This window comes from Pseudophryne corroboree, chromosome 5 (genome assembly GCF_028390025.1).
Source record: "Pseudophryne corroboree isolate aPseCor3 chromosome 5, aPseCor3.hap2, whole genome shotgun sequence".
NCBI lineage: Eukaryota > Metazoa > Chordata > Amphibia > Anura > Myobatrachidae > Pseudophryne > Pseudophryne corroboree.
In genome coordinates this window covers 58,755,919-58,778,828 of record NC_086448.1, presented here as the reverse complement: position 1 = coordinate 58,778,828, position 22,910 = coordinate 58,755,919, and the positions used below count along the sequence as shown (strand labels likewise).

General features: G+C 43.9%; 1 long non-coding RNA gene across 2 annotated transcripts in view; it reads right to left on the bottom strand.

Annotated features, from left to right (window-relative positions):
* Positions 1-21,530: 21,530 nt before the first annotated feature.
* Positions 21,531-22,910, bottom strand: part of LOC134928782 (uncharacterized) — a 29,988-nt gene continuing 28,608 nt past the window's right edge. The window contains exons 1-5 of one of the 2 annotated variants that reach the window (XR_010178006.1): positions 22,830-22,859; positions 22,225-22,317; positions 21,987-22,104; positions 21,831-21,905; positions 21,531-21,737 (exon numbers count right to left, since the gene is read on the bottom strand). This is a non-coding gene — a long non-coding RNA (uncharacterized LOC134928782). Of the gene's footprint in view, positions 21,738-21,830; positions 21,906-21,986; positions 22,105-22,224; positions 22,318-22,829; positions 22,860-22,910 lie in introns of those variants that run through there. The other variant, XR_010178007.1, reaches the window with a different exon arrangement.

The window sequence follows — 22,910 nt, the reverse complement described above, 5'->3', positions numbered from 1 at the left end:
AAAGTTTTTCTTTTTGGCAGATCCTTCAGTGTAAACAATTAATAAGCCTCTTAGTAATCAATTCTACCCCTCTTTTCCCCTTCAGGATGGTTTGACGACAATTTGACCGTTTGGGTGGTTGGCCACTCTTACATTTATTGGGCGGCCAGGTTTGTGGCCTCGGAAGGGTCTCAGGCATTGCTAGGAACACAGGGTGTCAGATGGCTTGGCTGGCGAGGAATGATGTGGGGTGAGCTGAGGAGTAGGTTAGTGAGTCAGGCCAGCAAGCATGGAGTCCCTAGGGTCTTGGTTGTCCATCTAGGTGGCAACGACCTGGGGAAGAGGACATCCTTGGACCTGCGGTGGGCCATGATACAGGATCTGGCAAGTGTGGCCGCAGTATGGACCAATTGTGTATTGGTTTTTTCAATGATGGTGCCAAGATTGTGTTGGAGGGGAGTGGTGGATGGGCGCCAGATTGACGAGGCCCGGAAAAAGGTGAACGGAGCGGTGGCAAAGTGGGTGCTGTCCCACGGAGGGAGGGTGGTTCGCCACCCGAGGATTCGGTTCAGAGACAGCCACCTTTTCCGGCGTGATGGAGTACATCTATCCAATGAGGGGATGATGTTTTTTCTGGAGGATCTAGGTTTCGCTTTGCAGGAGTTAGGGTAGGTTTATGGTGGCGGTGCGAAAGACTGTGGGGATGAGTCTTTCGCTGTTGGCGGAAAAGAACGGCAGTTTTGTATGGTAGAGAAAACTGTAGTGTTTTACAGTTTGTTGTGGTTTAGGTGCACTCACCTCCATCGACTTATGGCCGCTTGACCACCCGTCCGGGAAGGCAGCGGCAGGGCACCCAGGAGCGGTGGGTAGTCACTGTGGGGGTTGAGTTGTCACCTATTACCGGTTTATGATAAGTTTTAGTAAATTTATAGGGTTAGTTATTTAAGGTTAATTTAGGTTAATTGAGCCGTTCTTTTGGGCCGCCACCATATGCCGGCTAGAGCGGCATATTTAATTAATTTCTTTATTACAGGTTTCCTAATGGATAGGGACAAATAAATAGCTAGCAATTTTCTGCCAAAATTCAAGTCTCCGTGTCGTTATTTCTGGTTTTAGGTTATGAATGCTTTACTTTCAAAGAAAGGGGTCCACCAAATATCACTAAGATGTTTAGGAGAGAGTATTGACTGTATAGGAGAGGAAAGAGTTAAACATCTGGGGAGGGGTGGACCTAGCTGTGAGGAAAGTACAGCCTTCTTTAGGGGGAGGGTTTGATATATATAGGGAAGGTGAGGCCATCTTAGTTCTCTTGGTGGATTTGCTTTCCCGCCCTCCCGCCCTGGTAGTAAGAAATTCTGGCACGTGGTGCTTTGGCGTTAAGTTGTTGGCTGTTATCGTTGGCTATTTATGGGCGGAAAAGAACGGCAGTTTTGTATGGTAGAGAAAACTGTAGTGTTTTACAGTTTGTTGTGGTTTAGGTGCACTCACCTCCATCGACTTATGGCCGCTTGACCACCCGTCCGGGAAGGCAGCGGCAGGGCACCCAGGAGCGGTGGGTAGTCACTGTGGGGGTTGAGTTGTCACCTATTACCGGTTTATGATAAGTTTTAGTAAATTTATAGGGTTAGTTATTTAAGGTTAATTTAGGTTAATTGAGCCGTTCTTTTGGGCCGCCACCATATGCCGGCTAGAGCGGCATATTTAATTAATTTCTTTATTACAGGTTTCCTAATGGATAGGGACAAATAAATAGCTAGCAATTTTCTGCCAAAATTCAAGTCTCCGTGTCGTTATTTCTGGTTTTAGGTTATGAATGCTTTACTTTCAAAGAAAGGGGTCCACCAAATATCACTAAGATGTTTATACCATTACATGTGCGGGGTACGGAGGTGTCTAACCAAGTGCACATCAGTGCCTGTTATGGTGCTGCCTTGACCGTCCCAGTAGGCAGGTCTCTGGGGAAATGGCATGGTAATAATGGCAATAATTAAATGGTAATAATGGCGGTTAACCGCAAGTTAATTGGGATCACCCACAAGAGTGACCCCAATGAACTCGCGGTTAACCGCAGACCGCAAAGTTCACACCATTGGTTATAATGGAGCGCCGCTAGGCTACGTTGTAACCAGTGCACTCCTTCTGATTGACAGGGCAGGAGCGCACAGCCAATCAGGAGAGTGCCTCCCTGATTGGCTGGCGGGACCCTCTTTGGCAGGAGTCACGGGGGGTACCGCCAGTCAGGGAAAGGGGTTCCATGTGTAAACATCGATCCCCTTTCAGTGCGTGGTTCGGGTATTTCGTTTTTTTATTTTAACAAGTACGTGGATTACAAGGAGAAAGAAGAGGACCAATCTACACAGGATTGTTTGTAAGTATATATTTCATTTACAGGTACCCCGTGGCTTCTACTGAAGAAGAGGACCGAGGGGCTCTGTGTGAACATAGGTAAGTATGTGTGTATGTCGGTGTGCATGTATGTAATAAAGTTGTACTTTCACGGTGTCTGTGTTTTGTTTTTATTTGGGTATTTTTTTTGTAGTAGAACTACAGGTACCAGCGCCCCACCACCACCCCCGCATGCTGGTACTTGTGGTTCTCCAAGTACCAGCTTGCGGGGGAGGCTTGCTGGGTCTTGTAGTTCTGCTACAAAAAACAATATTCTTATTTTACACAAAAGGTTATCAGCCTCCCATCCACCGCCCCTGGATGGGGGGACAGCCTCGGGCTTCACCACTAGTCCTTGGGTGGCTGGAGTAGGAGACCCCTTGATTTAAGGGGTCCCCACTCCTCCAGGGTACCCCGGCCAGGGGTGACTAGTTGGGGATTTAATGCCACGGCCGCAGGGACCTATATAAAAGTGTCCCCCGGCTGTGGCATTGCCTCTCTGACTAGTTGAGCCCGGTGCTGGTGTTAAAGATACGGGGGACCCCTACATTTTTTGTCCCCCGTATTTTTTGCACCAGGACCAGATCCAGTGCTGGTTGTTTAAATATGGGGGGACCCTATGCATTTTTCCCCCTGTATTTTTACAACCAGTACCGGCTCCAAGAGCCCGAGGCTGGTTATGCTTAGGAGGGGGGACCCCACGCAAATATTTTTTTTACATTTTTAACTCTTTCTTCACTTCTCATAATATACACAATGAAGCCCTGCACGGATCTCACAGATCCGGCCGGGATTCATTGTGTTTTGTCAGGCAGTGTTTTACTAATCACTACCTGACATTACGAATGACATCAACATCGGTAAAAACGAAAATGCAAAATACGACAGCATAGTAAATGAGACGTAAAAAAAAAAAAAGTTGCAAATTCACACTACCGATGTCATTCGTGTTTAATCTCCCACCAAATCCCGACAATTACGAATCTTAGTAAATATACCCCCTAGTGCACTTGTATTATGCATTATACTGTACATATGTTACATTATACTTCACAAGATTATGGTTTATTATATACAGTGTAACTATATGTTATTGGCCTGATTTGGGAATAATGGGGGTAATTCTAAGTTGATCGCAGCAGGAACTTTGGCCCTCATTCCGTTGTTCGCTCGCTAGCTGCTTTTAGCAGCATTGCACACGCTAAGCCGCCGCCTACTGGGAGTGAATCTTAGCTTTGCAGAATTGCAAACGAAAGATTAGCAGAATTGCGAATAGAAATTTCTTTGCAGTTTCTGAGTAGCTCGACACTTACTCCTACACTGCGATCAGTTCAGTCAGTTTCGTTCCTGGTTTGACGTCACAAACACACCCAGCGTTCGCCCAGACACTCCCCCGTTTCTTCAGACACTCCCGCGTTTTTCCCAGAAATGGCAGAGTTTTTTCGCACACACCCATAAAACGGCCAGTTTCCGCCCAGAAACACCCACTTCCTGTCAATCACACTCCGATCACCAGAACAATGAAATTTCTTCGTTAAGCCGTGAGTAAAATACCAAACTTTTTAGCAAATTTACTTGGCGCAGGCGCACTGCGAACGCTGTGCATGCGCAGTTTGCGACTAATCGCTCCGTTGCGAAAAAAAACTTACGAGCGAACAACTCGGAATGAGGGCCTGTGTTAGCAGTTGGGCAAAACCATGTGCACTGCAGGGGAGGCAGATATAACATGTGCAGAGAGAGTTAGATTTGGGTGTGGTGAGTTAAATCTGCAATCTAAATTGCAGTGTAAAAATAAAGCAGCCAGTATTTACCCTGCACAGAAACAAATAACCCACCCAAATCTAACTCTCTCTGCACATGTTATATCTGCCTCCCCTGCAGTGCACATGGTTTTGCCCAAATGCAAAAAAATTTCCTGCTGTGATCAACTTGGAATTACCCCCAATATGTAATTTTGTTTTGTAGTTTTATTGTGTAATGTGTAGGCGTGATTGTTTCAGACATTTAGGTGATAAAACAGTAAAAATAAATCCACACATTCTCATTCTATCATCAAATTGGTCATACTTGCCAGAATAGATCCATCCTTACTGTTGCCTCAGTGACTCCAAGTAGCTCCTCCCAGTGCGCCAGGTGTCGCCAAGCTTTTTTTTCACTTAAAATTGGCTTCTTATTCACATAAATAAACAACTGGCAGAGACATAACTGCATTGCTAGTGTCCACTGATCACCGGGGCGTGTGACATTTGTACATCTGGGTATGAGGGGGTTCTATGCAGCCGCCACGGCTTTTCCTTACATCAGGCTCTTTTGTGCTTTATCAGCAACTTTGGACATGTATAAAACTGGGTATAGTATGATTTCCCGATGGACGGGATGCCAGCGGCCAGAATACCGACAGCAGCATCCCGTCAACCCCCTGTAAAGTACCATAACCTTCCATTGTGCCCTACCCTAACCCTCCTTTGTGGGTGCCTAAACCTAACCCTCCTGGGTAATGCCTTACCCTAACCCTCCCTTCCCCGCTGCCATAACCTAACCCTACCCGCTTGGTGTCTAACCCTAACCTCCCCTTCTATGTGCCTAAATCTAGCCCTCCCTCCCCGGTACCCAACCCTAACCTTCCCGTCTTTGCACTCTAACCCCCATCTCATGCCTAAAAGGCATGAGAAGGAGGTTAGAGTGCAGAGACAGGGCGGCGTTGGCATTTAGATACCGGGCTTCTGGCGTCCTTCGGGATTCCGACACTGGTATATTGACCAACGAGGCCCCGTCCGTCGGTAACTTAACTGCATCCCGTAAAACCAATTCCTGTGCAGTTAAAGTCGGGTGGTCTTCAGTTTGCCGACTGTCGGGATCCCGGCACACAGTATACCGAAACTGGAATCCCGACAGCCAGCACACCAACACTTTTTCTCCCTCTTGGGGGTCCACGACCCCTCTGGAGGGAGAATAGATAGCATGGCGCGCGTAGCGAGCCCGCAAGGGGCTCATTTACACTCGCCCCTCTGTCGGTATGCCGGCGGTCGGGATTCCGGTGCCGGCATGCTGGCCGCCGGGAGCCCAGCCGCCGGCATACCCTAGTACACCCATTAAAGTCACAGCCCAGCATCCACTGTGCACTGTAAGCAGATTTTCGCTTTGTCTGCAATGCCACTAAGATGCAAACTTTAAAGAAAAATACGGTATGTAACTCCTCTTGGGATGTTTGTCATGGTATGGCGTATGGACAACCAATAAGTGAGGACACATCTATACTTGTGTTACTAGTGAAAGAATCATGAAAAAGTGAATATTGTAACATATTTCCCTTAATGTCAGAAATGTGCACCCATTGGCCAGTTCAGTTTAATATACAGTGTATAAGGGGCAGGCAATTTTAAGAGTTAAATATAAACAAACCAGCGAGTTTTGTCTGACGTCAGATAAAAATGTACCTGTTTGTTTACATTTATGCCAGCTTCAGAATTTAGTGGTTCCTGATTGGTACTGTAGGTGCCTTGGAGTTACAGTTACACGCACCAACTTTGTTTATACTAGAGATGTGCAGGTTCGGTTTTACTCGGATTTACTCGGGTATTTCGGGTTTTGCTTATTGGCTACCCAAAACGCGTGACATCCGTGATCCAATACAATGCCATTTTGAGCCCCGAGTAAATCCGAGTAAAACCGAACCCGCACATCTCTAATTTATACTGAGTTTTAAGAGTTAATCAGGCTGAATATATGGCACAACCTGTCTTCGGCAATTGGCTAAGATTCACAGGAGAGATGAGACAAAAAGATTAAGCAAACTTCCAACTGTTTCAGAGAGAGAGAGAAAGAGAGACAGACAGAAGGTCCTCTCAGGCTCATGGACAACGTACAGGAGAGGGCGGAGTTAATCCAGCGCAATAAAGAACATATTCTCCAAGCTGTCATATGCTGGATCCAGGCATTCCTTACAGACAATAGCGCTCCAGCTGTTCCTTAATATAAATATGTCAGGGACAACTATCTACAGATCAACAAAGGCTGAAACCGCACCGGAGGAAAATTCCCTGTAATTAGATTAGATCATTTATTTATATGATTTTTCTGTGAAGATCCCCCGCTTTATTCATGCCTGATTCAGGCTGTAACTAGAGAATGGCTCTTGGCACTGTCTTTCCAGGTGGGCCTGTTTTGTCTGCAGGAAAATGTGGAAACACATATATAGCTATTTATTAGTTTGGCTCAAAATCCAGTGTATTGCAATAACAGCTGGTGCAACTATGACCTGTGGGCCTGATTCAGCGTTGTATGCTATGCCTATGTTTTCGCAACTGAGCGTTCATTGGCAGACTGCGCATGCACCGCGAGCGCACTGTGCATGTGTAAAGATGCCTTTATGTGTCTACTTGCAATGAGGATTTCATGGCGGAGGATTGACAGGAAGTGACCGCTTTAGGGTTGTTAACGGTGAGTGGAGGCAAAAATGTAGGCGTGTCATTTCCGTTGTGTATATGGTGGTGTCAGCTGCGATTATGTAGGAAGAGAAACATGGCACCTGCGCCACTACCGCCATCCAGTCTGTGTAGCCATAGACTTACTCAAACAGTCGATGTTTCCTTGTTTTTGCGTTTAGGCTGTGAATGAGTTGCGATATTTCTGGTGGGTGTCTCTTTTAATTTCTGGGCGGCAGCTTCACGTGCTAACGTTAACAGTTCCGTAGACTAGAAAATCACAATTGCACTTGCATTAGCGTACAAATCTGATACAGACCAGTGTTTTAGCCTTGGAAAACAGAGGACCTTATTCATGTTGCGTCGCTGTTGAGACAGAAATTGCGATTTTCTCAACTCTGATTCTGCCGCATGTGATGAGCCAGCCAGAAAGGCAAAAGACGGCCACTGATGCAGTCGCAAAAATTGAGTACCATCGACAGTTGCGGTTGACCCAGGGCTACTCAGAATAATGAGAATACATTCACACCGGCGCCATGTTTTTAGTCGCAATCCATTGCAACTGATGTCAGATACACGCCCTGAAAATGGCCACGATCACCTGTATTTTTCCAACCGCTCCCCACAAACACCATGTTAACACCCATGTACGGTCACTTCCGATGGCATTCAATCACTACATACTGCATTCGTATTGTAGCCTTTGCGCATGCGCAATACATTCGTAGCGCATGCACCGTCTGCCGATAATTGCCGATTTGTGATTTTGCAATTTTGCAGCTGGAGCTTAACAAGACCCAGAGTGCGATGTTCGGATCATCGATATTGAGGTGCGTACCCCAGTTACTACCAACTTGCCAAGAGCAGTGCAGGGGACCCCTCCACATGGAGCCCCGCCCACAGTCCTCTGACGACCGATTGTGATGATGCTTAGCCTAAAACCTGCCGGGGAAAAACCCCTAGACAATGGTAAAAAACGCATCGCAATCGGTTCAGTAATTTTGGAGTTTATCGCAATCAGACAAACAAACAAACAAACAAACAAACAAATCAAACAAAGAAGATTCTAATCTATAAGATAGATAGATGGATAGACAGAGAGAGAGAGAGAGAGAGATAGATAGGATAGATAGATAGATAGATAAACAGACAGACAGACAGACAGACAGACAGACAGACAGGTCTTTACCAACCATTCCTTATTCCATGTAAAAGTAAGTGAGGAGGGGATACTGGCATATTTATACATATGAATTGCACAATCAGTAATTAAGGGCGTATTCCCCCCACATGCCTGTGTAGACAGTGATATGTATGAAGCAGGCGTGGGAGAAAAAACCCCCAAAACATTTTCTGTGCGTTTTGTTTGCATTCCTTACACACCCTCTATTCAGGTTATTTGACAGTTATATGTTTTCTGGGGATAACACTGCACCTGAGAAGCACGGCTTGTACTGTGTATAGTATGAATTTGGAATTAAGTAGGCCTATGTGAAGTCATTCTGTCATGCTTGCCTGTGGGAGTACGGATAATATATATCAGTTCCCTTTATTAACAGAAATCTGTCCCACCTAATTAACAATATAAAATATAATGCGAGGACAATACTGTTTCTGAGTGAATTGTGGTAATCTACTATTTAAAAATGAAAATCTGTCCTTCTGTCTTTCTTTCTATACAAATCCACAGTTTATAAGCGAAGATCGTGAAATTTCACATACAAGTGTATTAAAGAATCCCTAGCACCCGTAGGGGTGCAGACAGCAGCACAGAGTATATCAGGAGACAGCATAACTCCGGAATTGCTGGACCCATCTTTCAAAAATTGGTACACATATGCCCAGTGGCGGATCTTGCCACGGGCAAGCAGGACTTTTGCCCGGGGCGCCGGCGCCATCCGGAGGGCGCTAGGGGTCATAATTGACCTCTAGTGCCTATGCTGTGCTATGGAAGAGATGTCATGACTGACGTCTCTCCCATAGATCCGAGGAGAAGAGCGGCGCCGGTCTGCAGGGTCTGGAATCAGGAGCGGGGTATAGTAAGTATACTTTTTTTTTTTTATTATTCCCTTTCAGCGGCGCTACAAATGGGGGCGTGAGTGACCACGCCCCCATATTAAGCCGCACCCCAACTTTTGTCCGGGGCACCACAAGGGCAAGAATCGGCCCTGCATATGCCTTCCAATCTGCCAACAAACACTGTGGGAGGAAGACACCCCTAGCACCCCTAGGGCTGGGACAGCAGCACAGAGTATGTCAGCAGACAGCATAACTGTGGAAGGTCTGGAGCAATTTACACCAAACTTGGTACACATTTGACTTACAATCTTGAAAACACCCCTACCACCCCTAGGGGTGGGACAGCGGCACAGAGTATTTAAGGAGACAGCATAACTCCCGAATGGCTAGACCAATTTACAATAAACTTACTACTGACTTACACTCGGGAAACAAACAATGTGGGGGTCAGACACCCCTAGCACCCCTAGGGGCGGGACAGCAGCACAGAGTACGTCAGCAGACAGCATTACTATAGAAAGGCCTGCAGCAATTTACACCAAACTTGGTACTCATCCGACTTACAATCTGGGAACAAACTCCGTGGGGGTTATACACTCCTATCACCCCTAGGGGTGGGACAGCAGCACAGAGAATTTCAGGAGACAGCATAACTCCAGAATGCATAGACCAATTTACAACAAACTTGCTACACATATTACTTACACTCTGGGAACAAACACTGTGGGGGTAACACACCACTAGCACCTCTAGGGGTGGGCCAGCAGCACAGAGTATATCAGGACATCCATGATATGTCAGTGATGACAGGGCTGCATGTGACGGGCAGTGACATGATGTGATGAGGGGAATGCAGGTAGCACGAACCCACACACTGAGAGTTATATAGTGGAAGTAGAATGGTCCCCCAGCAGCACATTGGGTTTTTATTTTATTGATGTGTATAACATTTTACATGCTTTTTTATACTATGTTATTTATACTGTGTGTTTCATATTTAAATTCATTTTTGTAAACAAACATTCTTAAAATCCCGGGCAACGCCGGGTACTCCAGCTAGTAATAACTAAAGAAATAGACTCACCGTAATCTGGAGATAAGGGCAATCTATTCTTCCAGTTCTGACAACTGTCATGTGACGTCTGCAAACTAATATCCCCTTCATTCTTCCTGGATTCTACTAGAGATGTGCGCCTGGGTTTTTTTTTTTTTTTTTTGACCCGTATTTCGTCTTTTCGTTTTGCCTCTAATTTTCTAGACCACCCGTGTGTGTTTTGGATATATATATATATAGTGATGTGCACCGGAACTTTTTTGGGATTTGTGTTTTGGTTTTGGTTTTGGTTCCGCGGCCGTGTTTTGGATTCGAACGCGTTTTGGCAAAACCTCCCTGAAATTTTTTTGTCGGATTCAGGTGTGTTTTGGATTCGGGTGTTTTTTTACAAAAAACCCTCAAAAACAGCTTAAATCATAGAATTTGGGGGTCATTTTGATCCCATAGTATTATTAACCTCAATAACCCTCATTTCCAGTCTATTCTGAACACCTCACAATATTATTTTTAGTCCTAAAATTTGCACCAAGGTCGCTGTATGACTAAGCTAAGTGACCCAAGTGGCCTACACAAACACCTGGCCCATCTAGGAGTGGCACTGCAGTGTCAGACAGGATGGCACTTCAAAAAATAGTCCCCAAACAGCACATGATGCAAAGAAAAAAAAGAGGTGCACCAAGGTCGCAGGATGGCTAAGCTAAGCGACCCAAGTGGCCGACACAAACACCTGGCCCATCTAGGAGTGGCACTGCAGTGTCAGACAGGATGGCAGATTTAAAAAATAGTCCCCAAATGCAGCACACATATGGATAGTATACTTGACGACACAGAGGTAGAGCAATGGACTACTGTACCGTATTGCTATATATATATACTGGTGGTCAGCAAAATTCGGCACTGTCCTCCTACTATATACTGCGCACAACTAAAATGCAGCACAGGTATGGATGGATAGTATACTTGATGACACAGAGGTAGAGCAATGGACTACTGCAGAGGTTCCCAAACCTTTTTTAATCACGGCACCCTAGAGTATCAAATTAATTTCACGGCACCCCTAGGCCAAAAGCTTCATTTTGAGAAATTTTTAAAGAAATATTACATTAAGTAAATTATGTTTATATGTCATCCTTAGGTTCAGTTATGTGGTGGGAGACATAATTTTCTTCTATTTGTCCACATATTTTATGACCAGCTCTGGTTTTGCCTATTACATTGACCATAAATAATTGAATTGATCCTGGGCCACCAACCCAAGGCACCCCTGCAAGTGTCCCAAGGTGCCACGGCACACAGTTTGGGAACCACTGGACTACTGTACCGTACTGCTATATATATACTGGTGGTCAGCAAAATTCTGCACTGTCCTCCTACTATATACTGCGCACAACTAAAATGCAGCACAGGTATGGATGGATAGTATACTTGACGACACAGAGGTAGAGCAATGGACTACTGTACCGTACTGCTATATATATACTGGTGGTCAGAAAAATTCTGCATTGTCCTCCTACTATATACTGCGCACAACTAAAATGCAGAACAGGTATGGATGGATAGTATACTTGACGACACAGAGGTAGAGCAATGGACTACTGTACCGTACTGCTATATATATACTGGTGGTCAGCAAAATTCTGCACTGTCCTCCTACTATATACTGCGCACAACTAAAATGCAGCACAGGTATGGATGGATAGTATACTTGACGACACAGAGGTAGAGCAATGGACTACTGTACCGTACTGCTATATATATACTAGTGGTCAGCAAAATTCTGCATTGTCCTCCTACTATATACTGTGCACAACTAAAATGCAGCACAGGTATGGATGGATAGTATACTTGACGACACAGAGGTAGAGCAATGGACTACTGTACCGTACTGCTATATATATACTGGTGGTCAGCAACCTTCTGCACTGTCCTCCTACTATATACTGCGCACAACTAAAATGCAGCACAGGTATGGATGGATAGTATACTTGACGACACAGAGGTAGAGCAATGGACTACTGTACCGTACTGCTATATATATACTGGTGGTCAGCAACCTTCTGCACTGTCCTCCTACTATATACTGCGCACAACTAAAATGCAGCACAGGTATGGATGGATAGTATACTTGACGACACAGAGGTAGAGCAATGGACTACTGTACCGTACTGCTATATATATACTGGTGGTCAGAAAAATTCTGCATTGTCCTCCTACTATATACTGCGCACAACTAAAATGCAGAACAGGTATGGATGGATAGTATACTTGACGACACAGAGGTAGAGCAATGGACTACTGTACCGTACTGCTATATATATACTGGTGGTCAGCAAAATTCTGCACTGTCCTCCTACTATATACTGCGCACAACTAAAATGCAGCACAGGTATGGATGGATAGTATACTTGACGACACAGAGGTAGAGCAATGGACTACTGTACCGTACTGCTATATATATACTAGTGGTCAGCAAAATTCTGCATTGTCCTCCTACTATATACTGTGCACAACTAAAATGCAGCACAGGTATGGATGGATAGTATACTTGATGACACAGAGGTAGAGCAATAGACTACTGTACCGTACTGCTATATATATACTGGTGGTCAGCAAAATTCTGCACTGTCCTCCTACTATATACTGCGCACAACTAAAATGCAGCACAGGTATGGATGGATAGTATACTTGACGACACAGAGGTAGAGCAATGGACTACTGTACCGTACTGCTATATATATACTGGTGGTCAGCAACCTTCTGCACTGTCCTCCTACTATATACTGCGCACAACTAAAATGCAGCACAGGTATGGATGGATAGTATACTTGACGACACAGAGGTAGAGCAATGGACTACTGTACCGTACTGCTATATATATACTGGTGGTCAGAAAAATTCTGCACTGTCCTCCTACTATATACTGCGCACAACTAAAATGCACCACAGGTATGGATGGATAGTATACTTGACGATACAGAGGTAGAGCAATGGACTACTTTACCGTACTGCTATATATATACTGGTGGTCAGCAAAATTCTGCACTGTCCTCCTACTATATATTACAATGCAGCACAGATATGGAGCGTTTTTCAGGCAGAGAACGTAGATATTTTCAGCACACTGAGCACAGATATTTGCAGCACACTGAGCACAGATATTTGCAGCACACTGAACACAGAAACTGAGAGAACGCAGTCACGTCCTCTCGCTATCATCTCCAATGCACGAGTGAAAATGGCGGCGACGCACGGCTCCTTATATAGAATACGAATCTCGCGAGAATCCGACAGCGGGATGATGACGTTTGGGCACGCTCGGGTTAACCGAGCAAGGCGGGAAGATTTGAGTCTGCCTCGGAACCGTGTAAAATGGGTGAAATTTGGGGGGGGGTTCGGATCCCGAGGAACTGAACCCGATCATCTCTCTCTCTCTCTCTCTATATATATATATATTTTTTTTAAGTGCTAAAACAGTTTAAATCATGTAATTTGGGCCTGTTTTGAGTACTACAGTATTAATAACCTCCATAACATAAATTTCAAGTCATACCCAGTCAATTACGACCACCTCACAGCTCACAATATTGTTTTAACCAATATTGGCCAAAGGCTGCAGCGAGCTGGCTGGTTAAACTAAGCAAGAGAGAAGTGACACACTGCACATTCCACATTACACCGCACAGTAGTATCCGTTATGCACGTTACACCCACAGTATTGCCCATTATTCACATACCAAAGCCCCTTATACATGTTACACCACACAGTAGTGCCCCTTATACACATTTTGCCACACAGTAGTACCCCTTATTCACATTACACCACAAAGTAGTGTACCCCTAATACATGTTATGCCACACAGTAGTATCCCTTATTCACATTACACCACACAGTAGTACCCCTTATACATGTTACGCCACACAGTAGTATCCTTTATTAACATCACACTGCACAGTGGTACCCCTTATACGTTACGCCACACAGTAGAGCTGTGTATACATATTATGCCATGATAGAGCACCTCTTCCTCATTCCTCATCATCATCATTCCTCCTAACTGCCATGTTACCGTGCAAAATGACAGAAGCTGATTGGTTGGTAGTTTATCTTTTTCCACTTTAAATTTCTCCAAGGCTTAGTACATCTGCCCCTATGCCTCTCCACATTAATTATCTCCAAGCTTTGATATACAGATGGAGTCACGATCATCTTGGCTTCTCTGCTGCGCCTAGGCACCCCATGAGTTTATTAGCATAAACCCTTCATCTATTGTTCTCAGCTGCAATACAATACAGGGAGAACAATGGTTTAAGTCATTACAGCAGGGGATTAAGTCCAACTGCCCTGGCTCAATTAATCCTATTAAAGGCCAAAATAAAGATGGCTCCATCTGTATCTCCCCCTAAGTTATATTCGGAATGTTCAAGCCCCATTTTGTGACCAGAAATATAGACTATCCTCAGAGATTTGAGTGGATCTGATTATCTTCCCAGGCATTACTAAATATTGATTTGTTGTTACGGGACCCTACATTTGCACAGATACAGTATATACTGTATTATATACTGTTTCCTGCTCTGCATGGATTCCTCCAAGAGGTGACCATTGCAACAGTGACTCTGTTGCGTTCACATTGTCACCCCCACAATGGACTATTATAATACCATCCATTGCTCATTGTTACTGACTTATTAGATCATTCATAGTGACACGTTCTGCAGGTTCCTTTATTCATTTTCTGCAGGGATATTCCTTTATTATTCATGTAGTGCACTTGGCGATGAGATATTAGTGGCTAGGGGTTGGTAGCTAATAAAGTATGTTTATTGTTTGTGTATTTTATTCATTATTAAAGTTAAGATTTATATTTGTATATTTGGCATTTATACTAAATTGATGACTATGAGATCATTTTCGTGGCAACTTCTACTTGATTTAGCATTCCTTTTGGGAAGTTATTTTGTTACGATACTCATTGATACTATTTGAGAGTTATGAATTAATTAAGATAAGCGCTCCCAATAGTAATTTCTTGGGGTATCTGCATTGACCCCAGTTTTAGGAGATGCAATCCTGTAGCATACGTTAAATTCATTAGTGGTTACCAACCTGATATCTCTATCACCGTTGAGATCTCGACAATTAATCCTACACTACAAGCTCCCTGCCTAGGTGTCATCCTTGACTCTGATCTGTCCTTTGTTCCCCACATTCAATCTGTCTCAACATCATGTTACATGCATATAAAAAAAATATCCAAAATACGATCATACCTTACACAAGACACTGCTAAAACTCTAATCCAAGCTCTCATTTTCTCCCGCATTGATTATTACAATAGCCTTCTTACTATTTTTACCAAAAAGAGACTCTCACCACTACAATCCTTTCTGAATGCAGCTGCGAGGCTAATCTTCCTCGCTAGGCGTTCATTGTCTGCGGATCCGCTCTGTCAGTCCCTCCATTGGTTACCGGTATTCTACCATATTCAATATAAAATACTTTTACTCACACACAAAGCTATTAGTGAGTCTACACCAACATACATCTCTCCGCTTATCTTAAAATATCTCCCTACCCGACCTCTTTGCTTTTTACAAGATCTATTTCTCTCATCCACACTCATTATTTGCTCACATTTACGATTGCAGGACTTTCTTTGGGCTGCACCCAGTCTGTGGAATGCCCTCCCATGCACAATAAGACTCTCCTCTAGTCTCCAAACCTTCAAGCGTTGCCTGAAAACTCACCTCTTCAGGCAAGCTTCTGGAACAGCTCACAATACCTCTATAAACATTCCTATCCAATTATAGTACATTCCCTCTGTATAGTACACACATATCCTCACATATTTCCTTTCTCTTCACTTTCCCTTCCTCTTGATACCAGGCCAAACTTACTGGATGATCATATCATACAGCCCACCAAGAACCCTTGCAATCTGGTGGACCATTATGCAATGAATAACACTTACCCTTGTGTATCAATGCCTATTTCCCTATAGATTGTAAGCTTGCCAGCAGGGCCTTCCTACCTCTATGTCTGTTATAACCCAGTTTTGTTTTATCATTGTTGTTTTCAATGTAGAGCACAATGGAATTGGCTGAGCTATAAAAGAAACTGCTAATAAATACATTGGGGGAGATTCAAATGTTTGAAAAGTCGGTTGGGTGTCTGTGTTTCCCTGTCTATTAGATAGGAAAAAACAGACTCCCAACTGACTTTTCAAACATTTGAATCTCCCCCATAATATATATTTAGAATTCAACCCTGATTTTAGCAACTCATTTATGAATCACTAGCTCGAGTACCCGACGTTGGCCGGGATTTTAAGAATGTTTGTTTACAAAAATGAATTTAAATATTAAACACACAATATAAATAACATAGTATAAAAAAGCATGTAAAATGTTATACACATCAATAAACTGAAAGCCCAATGTGCTGCTGGGGGACCATGCTACTTCCACTATATAACTCTCAGTGTGTGGGTTCATGCTACCTCCATTCCCCTCCTCATATCATATCACTGCTCCTGTCCCATGCAACCCTGATATACTCTGTGCTGGTGGCCCACCCCTAGGGGTGCTAGTGGTGCTAGTGGTGTGTTACCCCCACAGTGTTTGTTCCCAGAGTGTAAGTAATATGTGTAGCAAGTTTGATGTAAATTGCTCCAGGCATTCCAGAGTTATGCTGTCTGCTGAAAAACTCTGTGCTGCTGCCTCAACCCTAGGGGTGTCTTACCCCCACAGTGTTTGTTCCCAGAGTGTAAGTCATATGTGTAGCAAGTTTGTTGTAAATTGGTCTAGGCATTCTGGAGTTATGCTGTCTGCTGAAATACTCAGCGCTGCTGCCTCACCCCTAAGGGTGCTAGGGGTGTCTTCCTCCCCCAGTGTTTGTTGGCAGATTGGAAGGCATATGTGTACCAATTTTTGAGTACATGGGTCCAGCAATTCCGGAGTTATGCTGTCTCCTGATATAATCTGTGCTGCTTTCTGCCCCCCTAGGGGTGCTAGGGATTTCAAATTGTTTTAGTTGCGTCCGGCATGTTTTAATACGCTTGTATGTGAAATTTCACGATCTTCGCTTGTAAACTGTGGATTTGTATAGAAAAACAGACAGAAGGACAGAAGGACAGACTTTCATTTTTATATAGTAGATTGACCTACAGCTGTATCATTAATTGCTATGCTGCAATCAGTCTACAATGTAAAGCCATATTTGGTGTCAGGTTCTATATTCACAGCCGTGTCTGTCTCCCAATATGCATTACTTATAGATGACATATAACAGGAAATGTAATACAATATAGGGGGTCATTCCAGTTCTCATGAATCATTTTTGTTGTCAGAATGTTTCCTCTCTTTCTTGACAAAACTTTAGAAGGTTTTATCTAGTATCTCTATAAACGACGACCGTCTGTGTCTGTCACAGCAAATATTTACAGATTACATTCCCGGCATGCAAAGTACGGTAACAGCCGAACGGCTTACCCCTGCGGCATAACGGTCTGTACTCAATTATATTAGGGAATAATCTGCATGATCACATGGATACAAGTCAAACAACCAAAAGCACAGAGAGTAATAGTGACATCAGAAGAACGTATCACTTTGTATTTGGGAGTAAAGCAATACATAATTAAAAATAAGGATGTTTCTGGAATGCCTCACGTTTTTTAGTAAGGCATACACACAATGTCATGTTAGATGTATGGGAACCTGTTCAGGACCCTGGTAGTCAGAATATCGATGCCAGAATCCCAACACTGCTTGGAATGCCACCGCCAGAGAGGTAAGCCGTGGTGTGGGGGGGAGGGGAGTTAGGTTTATGCTGGTGTAGAGGAGGTTAGTTTTAGGCACCCACAGGGAGGGATAGGTTTAGGCTGCAGGGGAGGTCTTTCTGGGTGCCGGTTGTTAAAATCTGCAGCTATGACACAGAAACTTTGTTTTCCAGACATCAGAATTACCTAAATTCTCTCCTCTTTTGTCAAAGCCAGCTTCAGTTACTTGCAACAAAAAAAGTGAACCATAACTGCTATTTCAAATCTGTTTGCAGCAATAAACTTTTTAGCAAATTCTGATGTTGTTTGATATGTTACACGACCCCCTTTCCATTTGAAAAAACTGACTTAGATTCAAGATGGCCGATTTCAAGATAGCGCCCATGTTCGGTACATACCCTAAAAGAGAGCCCACCTCACCCATACCTTACTGGAGTATTCAGTTTTCCCATTTCCTGCACAGTTTTTGAAACAAAAGGGTGTACTGTGACTTTTGAATCACCCTGTATATAAGCCTTATATAGTGCCTTTAATGTTGCTTTCAAATATGTGATGTGTGACTGTACCCGGCTATCAGCAGCGCTGTAGATAACAGACACTGCACCCGGGTGCAGTCATGGCTGTAAGGAGGCGTGTGCAGCTGCACAGGGCGGGACAGCCTGGGGGTGGTACAAGCCGCACCTGCCCTTGGATGCAGTCCACCCCCTCATCCTTTTGTCAGAGTTCGTTTTCTCCCTGTAGTGCCATGGGAGCTGGTCTGCTGCTTGGAGTGTCTGTAAGAGGCTCTGAGCAGCAGCTAGTGAGCCGATGTAATGGATCCAGCCACACGCCCCCCCGGGGGCAATTAGTTATGATGACGAGAGCGCCGCCCAGGGTTTTAGATGAAGCACAGGGCACACAGGGTGGATGCTGCATTCAGCTTCAGTTCTTCCTGTATAAGACGTCCTTCAATGGAAGTTTATTACCCCCCCCCCCCCATGCTATATGTGGTATGCATCCACCATTAGTTGTCACCAATTAGAGGAGTGCGCGACAACCGATAGTGCTGATCTCTCTCCATGGAGGCATACAATGTACATGCCGAAGTGACTTGGGGGGTCATTCTGAGTTGATCGCAGCCAGCAACTTTTTGCTGCTGGTGCGATCAACTAGTCCACGCCTATGGGGGAGTGTATTTTAGCATAGCAGGGCTGTGATCGCTTGTGGAGCTCTGCTATGCTAAAAAAGTTTTGTATAAATGAAGACTTGCCCTAGACCTACTTACCCTGGGCGACGATCTCAGTGTTGATGGGGCCGGCTTTGACGTCACACCTCCGCCCTCCGTTCGCCTGGACACGCCTGCGTTTTACTTACCACTCCCCGAAAACGGCAGGAAACGGTAAGGTGACGCCCAGGAACGCCCTCTTGCTGTCCATCTTCTTGCGGTTGCCGCTGCAACCACTTTCTTCTTCCTCTGTTGCACATTCCAGACCCGTTCGCACCGCAGCGAAGAACCGCTGCGAGCGAATGGGTTGGAATGACCCCCTTTATGCATTGTTGTGTATGTACGTCCTGTTCTGAATTGAACGCAACTTGGCCAGATCTGTCTTTCCATGAAATAGGGTGTAAACTAGGCGGCAACAATGCGATTGCACAGAACCACCCTGACTTGTGGGCAATTATCTCAAGCTTTGTGCAATTCTGAGCCGTGCGTATGGAGAAGGGGAACTTGCTTCAGACGGAACCCTTGCACCCAGCGTGAGGCTGTTAACACTAATGATGATAGCCACAGAGGCCCACATAAAATCATTGGGCAGCCCTGGTTTCTGCTTCCACCCCCACCAACCCCCTGCATTACCACTACGGATTTGCGCATTCGCATAGGTAGTAAAGCAGACTTCCGGGACAGCAGGCAACTACAGCCACTATGCCAGACTCCGAATCAGCATCAATGGATCATGTCGTATTAACGGCGCCCGACGACACAGGCGCACAAGAGGACAGCGGCTCCTTTGTCACAGCGCTTCAATTGTCTGAAAAATAAAACAATACCTATTTTTACCCAAACGAAAAACACCTCAGTGTTGGATTTTCAATTAGCATTTGTCTGAGACAAGGACTGGAATTATGCTGTAATTGGATATTGGTTATATGCTATCAGCAGGACAAATTGCAATTGCAACTTTAAAAATGTCTACAAGAAAGTCATTATTTCTATAACAAACTTCAGTGGTTTTTATCTTAATAAATGTGAACCTTTAAAAGGGTAGCACAGACAGTGTAATGGTTGGCATTACTGCTTCACATCACTGAGGTCACGGGTTCAATCCCCACCAGAGGGCAAACTGGGTGGAGTTTATATGTTCTCCCATGCTTGCGTGGGTTTTCCCCTGGGTACTCCCACACAGGCCCGGCAACAGGGGGGATCAAAGGGTACACTTGTGACGGGCCCTGAGGTTCAGAGAGGCCCGTGGTTCAGGGACACAAAACGCGGATACCCAACCAAATAGTAATTTTTTAATTGATCTCGCCAACCGGCCACCCACAGCATAACTAGCACATCCCTCCCCATTACTTCCTGTTACCCCCGTCCAGCGTGCATTGGTCTGGTCCCGACTACCAGCGGTACGTGCGGCGACGTAATTAAAGTATTCTGTGCTGCGCAAGCCCTTACTTGGGTGTCCGAGCCGCCGCGGCCCCGGCAGCATAAGGGGCCTACTGTAATTCAGAGTTGATCGCAGCAGCAAATTTGTTAGCAGTTTGGCAAAACCATGTGCACTGCGGGGGGGGGGGGGGGGGGGGGAGTTATAACGTGCAGAGAGAGTTAGATTTTGGTTGGGTTATATTGTTTCTGTGCAGGGTAAATACTGGCTGCTTTATTTTAACTCTGCAATTTAGATTTCAGTTTTAACACACCACACCCAAATCTACTCTCTCTGCACATGTTACATCTGCCCCACCTGCAGTGCACATGGTTTTGCCCATCTGCTAAAAAATTTCCTGCTATGATCAGGTCTGAATTAGGCCCAAGAAGAGGAGCAGATAGACTAGACAAGCAGAAGAACACCGGGCACAACTTCAAGCAGTAGCACCATCGCACTGCTGTCTGATTTCTCACACTACACAGACACCCTACCTAGCTGGATGTGGCAGTCCCTGCGTCACACCCATGATGAGAGTGAGTGATCGTGGCAACAACTGACTGGCAGCACTGCAGCAGCCTGCATTAAGACAGTTGTTTGGTAAGTTAACAGTGCATTTTAACTTTTTTCATTTTGCATTGGGAGCCTGGCTGTGATCCCGTGGGTTACAATTGTATTACTGAGAAGGTGGGGTCAGGAGTGAGGTGCTTGGAGGCACCCTGGAATTTCCTGCTGGATGATCATACTCCTGGCACCTTTGCCAAACCCAAGTACTGGTTCTGTTACAGCCCCAATAGTCACCATTCACTCCGGCAATGCAGGTCCCGGAGCCTGGGCTCAGAACATGATCTCCAACAGCGCAGCTTTGGTGCTGTTGGGTCTCTGCAGGGAGTAGAGGACGCTGGCGAAGGGGCCTCTTAAGGAGCTCAGGATGGAGGTGATGGCGCTCAGTTCATTAAGTTATTCCAACATATTAATATCACTGCTGTGTTGCTGCTATATATAGTTCCTCACAGTGCCAGGGACCCCTTCGCATATGATACATAAATCATATGGGAAACTGTGGATGAGATATAGATAGATAGATAGATAGATAGATAGATAGATAGATAGATAGATAGATAGATAGATAGATAGATAGATAGATAGATATATGAAAAACAATTCTGAGGGCGCTAGTTGTTTTTGTTAACAACCAAATGATAATAATGTGTAAGACAGCTGTATAGTACCAGTAATCTAAAAGTCTTTGTAAAACACAAACTCCTTTAGATAAATAACATTTATTTTACAGAACCACACATAAGAGCAGTTAAGCTCAGATTAACAGCAGATTTTACATTGATGTACTGATTGATCCAACATGAACAGGACAAATAGCTTTTGGCAGATATTCATTCAGATGATGGTAAATGAAAAACAAAATGACACAGAATCCAACGTCGTCCCAAAGGACTTATTCAGGGGCAAGAATCTAGATAACAAATGCAGTAACTTAGTATAACAGGTATTGCCATACATAAATAATAGTCAGTTTTAACAGTAATCTAAAAACATGGATACATACCAATATTTATAGGCAAATATGATATACAGGAGTATGTCGCTAGAAGTGCCGGTTTGAAATACTGTGGTCTGAAAACTAACATATAACATTTTATTAGTCTAATTAGTTTAACAATATATCAGGATGAGGAGAGCAGGTTTGACTTAAAATACATACCAGATCGGTTTTCCATGTGGGAAATTACTACAGAATTAATAAAATCGGATAAAAATCTTCAATCAATGAAGGTCACTAACAGGAACTTTATATATGGTTACCAACGATTATATTGGACCTACAGAAAGAAGGGGAGGGTGAGTGTCCATTAGGATGGTCACATTTTTTTTTGAGCTTAGAAATACTGAACTTAAAGATGCATATTTTGAGAAATTTACAATAAAGTAATGATACATACCAATGAAGCATATGAACAAAGGGAATACTATGGAACAATTACTGTTTCCAATGGGTGATAAATTGGATTCGCTGAACCAGCACCATAAATAATCTGTGGAAATGTATATATATTTATTTACTTTCTTTATATATTCATATAAAATACCCACATAAAATAATCGGGTACTACAGTGTTATTTAGTGTAAGGAATATATTATTTCTCATATTATTAGGGGGAACCAGGACTTAACTCCAGATCAATTAAAAATTCCATAATATATAAATGGATGTGTAGCAATACATACTTATATGGTATAACTGAGGGTTATCCTAATACATACACCATTTGTCTAACATAAATAGATAACCAGGAAGTACTTGACAGACAATGATTACCCAAAAGAGGGGGAATTAACCAGAAGTATAATAATTACAAAGGAAGGGAATTACAACTGGCCCTTAATGGTTCCATTACTTATAAAATCACTTCATATTTTAACAATGATCAAATTTTCAGTAATACATTTTCAGCAACAATGATCACATTTTCGGTAAAACATGGTAATAAACAGGAGGTACAGATAAAATATCTTATATGAGAGCAATAAACAGATGATACTCACAGCAGCCTGGTGTGTGTCTGTCAGAGTTCCAATAGTGAATGAATGTGAGTGTGAAAATGAGGGGTATATATACCACAAAGC